A 9,416-nucleotide genomic window follows, 5' to 3' on the forward strand; every position below is an offset into this window, starting at 1 on the left:
CAGAACCAATTTGGTGGAGGACCTCATGAGGACCCTAATCAACACTTAGAGGTCTTTTATGAAATATGTGGTACCATGAAAATGAATGGAGTTCCTTCAGATGCAGTTAGATTATTATTATTTGGGTTTTCTCTAAGAGATAGGGCAAAGCAATGGTTGAATTCTTTGGCCCCTAATAGCATCACCACTTGGGAGCAGTGTGAGCAACAATTTCTTGATAAGTTCTATCCACCAAGCAAAACAGCTCATATGAGGAATTTAATTGCAAGCTTCAAGCAAACTGACTCAGAATCTCTTTTTGAAGCATGGGATAGATATAATAGTATGCTCAGACAATGCCCACATCATGGGTTGGAAAGATGGTTAGTGTTGCACACTTTTTACAATGGTATCAATTATAATACCAAAGTGTCCCTTGATTCAGCTGCTGGAGGGGCACTTATGAACAAAAGCTTAGATGAAGCCGAAGAAATCATTGAAAGTGTAGCACAAAATCATCATCAATGGGCAAATGAAAGAAGTGGTGGCTATTCCTCTGTAAACACAACAATTAAAGCATTTGTGAATGATGCGGCAGCCGCAGACATCTATATGTCTGCAAAATTGGACACTCTTACAAAGAAATTTGAGAATATGGGGACTAGTGCTAATATGGTCAATGCTATTAGTACATCTTGTGAAGTATGTGGGAGTTCAGAGCATTCAAATGACTCATGTCCATTGGGAGCTATCACTGCACAAATCAATCAACTTGAACAATGTGATGCAATCATGAGTTACAATCAAAGGCAAAACAACCCATATTCAAATACTTATAACCCTGGATGGAAGAGTCATCCAAATTTTTCTTACAGAAATAACCAAGATCAAGGACCATCTATGGGGGCAAGACCAAATTTTCAAGCTGGGCAACAAAATTTTCAACATCTATCTTCTCAAGGCTTACCAAAGTCAAATGTTGAAAAGATGCTTGAAGAAATTATCTCAACTCAGAATGAAATGAAGCAAGATATAGCAAAGCTCATTCAGAGAATGGATAATTCTGAAAAGCATCAAAAGATTCAGGATAGTCAAATTGCCCAACTAGCTTCCTCATCATCCAGAGCACCAGGACAACTTCCAGGAAAACCTGATGTGAATCCTATGGAGCATTGCAATAGGATTGAGCTTAGGAGCGGACGGACCTTGGGAGACTCCCAAGTGACTGCTTCAAAAGGGATACAAAAAGAAGAAAAGCTCCCTCCTCCTATACCGAATCAGATTCAAGCTAATGAGGAGAGTACCATTGAGGTTGAAGAGACTCTTCCACTGAACCATCAGAGCAAAGCTGTCCCTTTTCCTCAGAGACTTACAATGCCCAAGAAGGATGAAGAATTTGGCAAGTTTCTAGAAAAGGTAAGGAAATTTGTGTAGAGGTACCTCTTATTGATGCTATTCTACAAATGCCTAGATTTGCCAAATTTCTGAAGGATCTCATGTCAAATAAGAGAAGAAGAGGAGAGGTCGAGACCATTGCGCTTAGTGAGGAATGTAGTGCTATTTTTGAGAAGAACACTTCTCCAAAACTGAAGGACCCAGGGAGCTTTTATATTCCTTGCAACATAGGAAAAGAATTTTTTGAAAAAGCTTTTTGTGATTTGGGGGCGAGTGTTAGCCTCATTCCCTATTCAATTTGTAATAAATTAGGTCTCAAAAACATTAAACTTACTACTATGGCACTTCAACTTGCCGATCATTCCTGCAGGTACCCTTTGGGTATTATAGAGGATGTGCCGGTAGAGGTGGATGGGAATGTTATTCCCACAGATTTTGTCGTGTTGGACATGGAAGAGGACCCTAGGATTCCTATCATATTAGGAAGACCTTTCCTTGCTACAGCTGGAGCTATAATTGATGTCAAAAATCATAAGCTTTCTTTGGTAATTGGTAAGGAAAAGCTGGAATATGATTTATCTAATATCTCTAACCATGTCTCGTCTCTTTTAAATGCTTGTAGCAGGACAAGCATTTATAAACTTGAGGAATGGAATTTCCATCCTCATGGAAGGCCACCAAATGAAGGAGACAATGTGGTGGAAGACGTTGGGAGAAGATCTCCCAACAGAAACGAAAAGTATATCTGTCCTCCAAGGGCGAGGAAAAGGAGCGAATTATTAAGTTGGGTCGAGCTAAAGACCTTAAACAAGCGCTTCTTGGGAGGCAACCCAAGGGTTCTTTTAGTTAGTTTTGATTTGTATTGTAATTTCTTTTAGTTTGATGCATTCTTTTGATTTTGTTTTCAGGTTAGGTGCAAAACAGAGTCAGGCCGTGTGTAAAGGTTGCAGAGAAGGGAAGTGTTTGGGCCGTGTCATCCAGACACGGCCGCAGGTGATGAATCTCAGGAGAAAAGGTATAGGCGTGTCATGACACGGCAGAGGAGGAAAGATGGAGGTCGTGTCCCGGACACCGCGCGCGCGAGAATCCGAGAAGGAAGAGGGGAGGCCGTGTGGATCTACACGGCCGTGCGAGGAATCCCGAGAGGAAGATGGGAGGCCGTGTAGATCTACACGGCCGTGTAGGGAATTATTAAAGTCTACCTCCTACCTCACACGGCCGGATCTTGGCGTGTACACCCCCAACTCTCCAAAACATATCTTTCTCTCCCAATTTCTTAAAAACTCCTCTCTAATCTCTCAAGATCTTTTAGATCTGATTCTCCTCCTCTCTAAGACTTGGACTTTTGTTCTCTTAACCTAAGATCTTTTGTTCTTTGAAGTTTTGTTCTTTGAGTTCCACAACTCTAGATAATTCTTCCCCTATCTAAACTCATCAAGATGTCCAATATTTTGAAGAGATTTCGCAAAGGAGGTGGTGGATCTAGTGGTGACAAAGAGAAGGAGCCATCAAGAGACAAAGGAAAACAACCAGTGAAGGGCAAAGGCAAAAGGACTTCACGCAACGAAGGTAATGACAATGAATTCAATATTGTGTTCAGAAATGATGATCAAGTAACTAGATTTGCAATTCTTGTCAATAGAAAGATAGTGTGTACTAGATATATGGACCCAACTGTTCTTGATATGCTTGGAATTAGGGAAGATGTAGATTTCATGATTGGGTTTTTGGATTGGAGTGATATTATGTACACACATTTGCCTACATATCCTCGTCTTGTTTTGGAATTTTTTAAGTTCATTGGATGTCCATTTTACTAATGAAGATGATTATTTTGGAAAAATCTCTTTTAGATTAATGAATCAAGAATTTCTATGGGCATTTAGTGACTTTAATTCTTGTTTTGGAATAACCACGGGTAGCCCTCGTAGGTTTGATCCAAGGTTTAATTGGAATCATTTTTGGAATGCAATAACTGGGTTAGATCAACCTTATGAGCCTTCAAGAGCTAAGGCCTCCCATATGCAAAACCCCATCTTTAGGTATCTACATAGAGTCATGAGTAAAACTATTTTTGGTAGGGGAGAGAGTGATGGGGTGGTTAAGAAGATAGAGCTTTATGCTTTATGGGCTATGCTTTATAAGGTTGAATTTGACTCTGGTTTTCATTTTGTTCAAACTTTATTGAGATCAGCTAGGGCATCATCGGGATCAATTGTTTTTGGTGGTTTGATTACCCGAATAGCTTGTAATTTAAATCTTGATGTTGATGGGTTGGAAATAATTCATGGTAATGACATGATTGACATTGATACATGTCTTGCTATGAAAATGATCGTTCGGGATGAGAATGGTTTCGCGTTTCCTAGGAGGAGTGGTTCTCCTTTACCACTTCCTTTTCCTGAACGAACTACTATTCATAACCGGGCTAATTGGGTAATTTCTGAGTTAGATTTTGAAGATAACCCTTCTATACCTGGAGACACTGAGCCACATAATGAACCCTCGTCATCTGAACATATGCAGCCTTCTAGTTTTATGGAGCCTGCTAGGCATTCTTTTGCATATGGCACGGGATCTTCTAGGTTTGATTTTTCAGATTTTTGTACGTCTCTAGAATCATGTTGGTTCTTATTTTCATTGCTTGTTGCTTTATTTTGCTTGTTTTTGAAATAATCATGGCAAAAAAAAAAAAATTTGAGAACATCATATCTTCACTTATATGCTTTCTTGGATTCAAGTGAAATGTTAGCACGATTATTGTCTCGATTCATGATGTTCGCATGATGCTACTAGTAAACTTTGTGTAGTTCTTTTTCTATCTTGGGAAGCATTAATAAGCTAAGAATCTTATGGTGATGAGTTTTAGTTTTGGTTCAACCTTAAGGATTTTATCTTCACTACACTTGTGCTTGATGCTTGAATAGTTGATGTCATTGAAATAGTCATGATTCATCTTGTTTGCTTAGTACTTGGTTTCCATGGTGATTTCTTAACTTTCATTTTGGTTACTGGATGAGGCTCAAATCATTAAAGCTCATTTGGAAAAATCAAAATATCCCAACATGTGTGCTAAAAGTACATTTGTGAATAAGTTTTGCACAATGCAAACACTTATTAAAAAAAAATGAACAATAAGGGATATAAAAAGCAGTTGTCATGAGTGGAATCTAGCAAGTCACCCCTTTGAGACCGAGTTAGGTTACTGGGGAAATGACTGTTTAGCTTCTCTTGAGATTGAGCACACCTTTGAGACCTTGGGTTAGTTGAGAAATATGAACCAAGTGAATGGTAAGTAAGTGCCTATCACTGGTTACTTGTCTTTCACTGGAAACATTAGGAATTCAAATTTGATGACGACTTGACTAGGACATGGATTGAAACTTGAAGGGTGTTGAGTTACATGCGCACAAGATTCTTATGCTTGAACCATACTTTACTTGTTTCCATGATCATGCTCGTTAATGAAACTTTTTGATAGAGTTAGGAAAGTGCACTGGGTTTTATGAATGTGTTGTAGGACATATGAATTTAGACTGCAGCATTTTGCTTGAGGACAAGCAAAGGTTTAAGTCTGGGGGTGTGATGTGCGTAGATTATATACTCTTTTATGCATGTTTTTACGCACATTTACATACTTTGAGCATGCTTGATCTATGCATTTTTATACTTCCAGCTTTCCTTTTAGCATATTTACTCTTTTGGTTCGGAGATCTGCTTTTTGTGCATTTTCTGTACACAGGAGTCGATTTGGTGAAGAATCTACATCTTTGGGCATGCATTGGAGGAGACGAAGGGAGAAAGCACCGGGCCGTGTGGAGTTTGGCACCAACAGAAGAGAAAGATGACATGGCCATGTGAACCTCGCACGGCCGTGTCAAGATTTGAAGTCAACCAGAGCAGAAGCCTTACATGGTCGTGTGGATCTACACGGCCGTGTGAGACTTCCAGAGACCAAGCAGGCAGGGTTCTGGCCGTGTGGAGTCACACGGCCGTGCAGGTTTGGCAGAGAGGGAACTGGACATGGCCGTGTGAATCTCACACGGCCGTGTCACGGGGCCGTGTGGCGCCCGATTCCCTCCTCTATTTAAACCCTTCTTCATGAATTGAAAGGGGATCTCTCCCCCTTTAGGAGAAAGCAGGATTTGGTGGTTTCCTCCCATTTTTGGGAGGATTTCTCGGCGATTCTAAGGGAGATCTCGACGATTTCGACTCCGGAGCGAGGATTGGATCCGAAGATAAGGCTTCTTCGTAGATAAGTTTTCTCTTTTCCCCTCTTCTTGTTTTCTTGGATTGGGGATTCAAGGAATGCTTGTAATCTCTATTTCTTCGGGTTTTCTTCCTCGATTCATGGAGTAGATCTTGTATTCTAGGATTAAGAGAGTATTTGTATGATGGATTGATGTAATCTCTTATGGATTTGCCATTTTCTTGTTTCAATGACATTATCTTGCTTGTATCAATTAGATCTTGAATGATTGATGGTGGTTTGTGCTTAATTCTCATTCTTGATTGATTGTTTGGATTTCTTATGGACTTGGTAAGGATAAACTCTCACTCGATCATCTGAGGGATCCACGTGACAGGTGCAAGCCCGTGTAAGGACGTTTGAGAGATAATCTTGAAGAGGAAATAGGAATATTCAAGAGAGTAGGATGGATTCTATGATTAGCTTCTTGTATCTTTATAGATTAATAAGTTGTGGGCTTCTATGTTGATATCCGAGGAAGGCATAGTAATAGGTGCGCTTCTGTGTAAGGACAACGTAGGTTCATGTCTAATTAATCCTATTTAGATACATTTCTCAGTCCTTAGCTGGTTGTCTATTGCAAGAGGGAACCGGCAACTTTCTACATGTTTGGCAATTGAGGAATAAGAATTGGTGAACCATTTACATTCAAGAAATCTTACAAAGAAACCGAAACTCCTAGAATCTCCCTTTATCATAACCCAAAACATTAAACTCTTGTTTGTTGATCTCTAATATTAGATTTGTTTACCTTTACTTTGCTTTTGAAACGATTGGATAGTTGTTTAGCTAATTCGCATTGAGACATTTCTAGTGCTTATTCCAGTCCCTGTGGATACGATAATCTTTTATATTACTTGTGACATTTCCGTACACTTGCGGAGCGTAACAATTGTGCTTTGCTACGTTGCTCTTCTTCCAATAGTTGCTTTTATATTGAGCTCGACGAGAGCTAGATTTTACTTTTGTCTCTGATGCATGTCCACGAAGCCAGCTGATCTGATCTGCCTATCTTTCTGATGGCCCTTCAGTACACCTTTGTCCTTACGAGGCGCTTCGTATCTCGAGCCCCCTGCCTTTCCTATAATGCCCCCTGGTTATATTCTTGAGGATCCTCACAAGGCGTTCCCTGCCTATCTCTGCCCCTGTATCAATCGTCCGTTGTCGACTTACGAAAATGTCCTTCCTCCGCAATACCTATAAGTATCTTCTTACTCTCTTCCTTCTGTCATGATTCGCCGTTACCACGAAGCGCTTAGACGTCGCCGCCGCAGACCGATTTCCCTTGAGACCTCCCCGAGATCCTTCCTTTTATCCAGGCTTCTTCTCCTCGTTTGCTCTTTCTCCCTCCGGAGGTAATCTCTTTTGCAATGGCCTCTTCTTCTTGGTTCTCCCTGTTAGCGGAGCACTTCCCGGGCGCTTCGACTTTTGCTGAGTTGGATTGGGATGACCTAAGGTATACTTATGAAATCCCTGTTAGCTTTCGCCTCATCATCCCTACTGATGTGAACCTATACTTCGATCCTCCGCCTGGTTCTTGTACTTTCTTTACTGAACAATTTGTATCTGGCCTTCGCCTACCCCCCACATCCTTTTTTATCTAGAGTGTGCCGCTATTTCAAGATCCCCCTAGGTCAGTTGACTCTCAATTCCATAAAGATTTTGTGTGGCTTCGTAATACTCTGCGAAGTTTGTGAAGTTTCCTGGTTAGCTCCTCTCTTTCACTACTTCTTCGCTCTTGCTCGGCACGCTGACGGTCTTTTTTATGTCCAAGCTCGTAGTCACACTGCTTTCTTCTCTCCTCTTCCTCCTCCCAGCGCTGACTGGAGGAAAAAGTTCTTTTTTCTCCGGTTTCCAGAGGACGTAGACTGGCCTCTGCGATGGCAATCTGAGCTACCTCCGACTCCGGCGTTGGAAGACTTCCATATGGACCTTCCTTTTACTGTGGTTGCGACCCGCATGGAGGATTGGCGCTTGAATTTAACGAGACTGTTGTCCGGCGACCTACTTTCTTATTTCAGGCTGAGCCCCCCTTCTCCTGAAACACCGCACTCCTTAGGTAAGTTCGCGCTGAGCCCCGCCCCCCTTTCGATCATTTTCTCTGTTAGAATGACCTTTCATGTTAGTGCCTACAACTGAGGTTTTGTATCACGCATCAGAGGTTCTGCCTTTGCCCCTCAGTGATCTGGAAATACTGCGGCGCGGTCGGGCAATCTTGGAGAGGAGGCTACTCCCTCATCTTGGATCCACCTCATTTGGGGCAGCAACTCAGCCTACTTCCAACCCCGCCTCACACAACTCTTCTCCTTCACCTGCAGCCCCGAGCCGAGGTCGGGGTCATGATCAAGCCGGCCGTCTGGCCAGACGCGTCTTCCGAGGAGCCTCCCGGGCCTCCAGACGTGCTCGCACAGCCTCTCATCGTGCAAGTCGAGGCTCATCCAGTCGGGGAGCCACAGACAGGGGTGCTTCAGCTTTTTCACAGGACCAGCCTTGCTCTGATAATTCTGACTCTTACAACCATCCCCTGCTTCACAGACGGCGTCAGAGACCAGGTCTGACTTCACAAACACTCGATCCTGTTCCTTTTACTATCATATTGCTCCCCGTTGCCACCGTGGCTGGCTCTAGCACCCCTCCCCTCTTCCTTCTTGTTTTATTTATCTGGCAGCCTCCCCTAACCCTTACAGGGGAAGACCAGCGGCATTCCGCTCCGCCCCTACCCCTGCTGAGGAAACTAGCTCAAGCGAGCCTCATGACACAGCGCCAACTGAGCACACTCCAGGGCCACCTCCTGCTCCTCCTGGTTCTGCCGCCGGCCCTTCTCGACCTTCCTCCTCTGCCCGCTATCGTTACAAAACCACTATCCCTTCTGAAGCTGCTTTAGCTCGGCGACATGACGTCCCCACGAGCATTCTGATGATGAAAGGTTGTCTCGGCAGTTTATGGGCAGAGAGCATGAGTCAAATGGGTAGCGCGCCGCCATTAGTCCAGATGGAGAGGTTCTCGAAGTCCTGGGCTAAAGTAAGTACTCCTTACTTTACACTTGTTATTAGTTTGTCTCAACTGAAGGTTATATCTTCCATCCAGACTCATGCAGAATCCTTAGTTCTGAACCAATCTTTCCACGACCTCCATTATCAAAGCAAAGAACTCCGAGAGAGAGTCTCTGAATTAGAGCAGCAACTGAAGGACCCAGGCCAAGCTAGTTATGCATTGCGAGCAGAAATCCAAGCCTTAACCAATCAGACCAACCGGCAAAAAAGGTCCCTGGTACAGGTCAAGGATGAACTCCAAGCTTTGAAGGAGGAGAGAGATGCATCTGTGGCAGGGTATCAGCAACAACTAGCCCACCAGGCTCAGGAAATACAGTCCAAGAATACCCTTCTGCAGGAGAGAAACAATAAATTGGAGGTTCAGGCAGCTCAGTTGGAAACTCAAGGAGCTGAACTGAGGCTCTGAGGGTGGACCTATCCCAGTCTCGGGCGGCTTTGACGGGAGTATCTACTGCCCTGGAGGTCTATCAAGAAGGAGAGAATGATCGTTGCCTGCGGAGTCGAATGTCATATCTGAGCTCTCTTGAATTTTTATCCCAGGCCGGGGAACGCTTTTCTGCAACCGTACCCTACACGGCGGCTGGGGTTATCCGACAACTTCATGCACAGAACTTCTTGAACTCCATCCCTCCCGCAGACCTCTTGGATCAAGACAAGATCATTCAAGGCTTTCCGGATGAGATCTTTGCCCCTTTTAAATGATCTGTACCAACTGCTAAAACTTATGAGATTTTTACATG

At 43.1% G+C, this 9,416-nt stretch overlaps 1 non-coding gene across 1 annotated transcript; it reads right to left on the reverse strand.

Moving 5' to 3' along the window:
• Window positions 1-247: 247 nt before the first annotated feature.
• LOC122035581 lies at window positions 248-353 on the reverse strand. Its single transcript, XR_006127120.1, has one exon. It is a non-coding gene; the product is annotated as a small nucleolar RNA R71 (small nucleolar RNA).
• Between the last annotated feature and the right edge of the window lie 9,063 nt (window positions 354-9,416).

The sequence above is a fragment of the Zingiber officinale genome, chromosome 11B (genome assembly GCF_018446385.1).
Source record: "Zingiber officinale cultivar Zhangliang chromosome 11B, Zo_v1.1, whole genome shotgun sequence".
Taxonomy (NCBI): domain Eukaryota; kingdom Viridiplantae; phylum Streptophyta; class Magnoliopsida; order Zingiberales; family Zingiberaceae; genus Zingiber; species Zingiber officinale.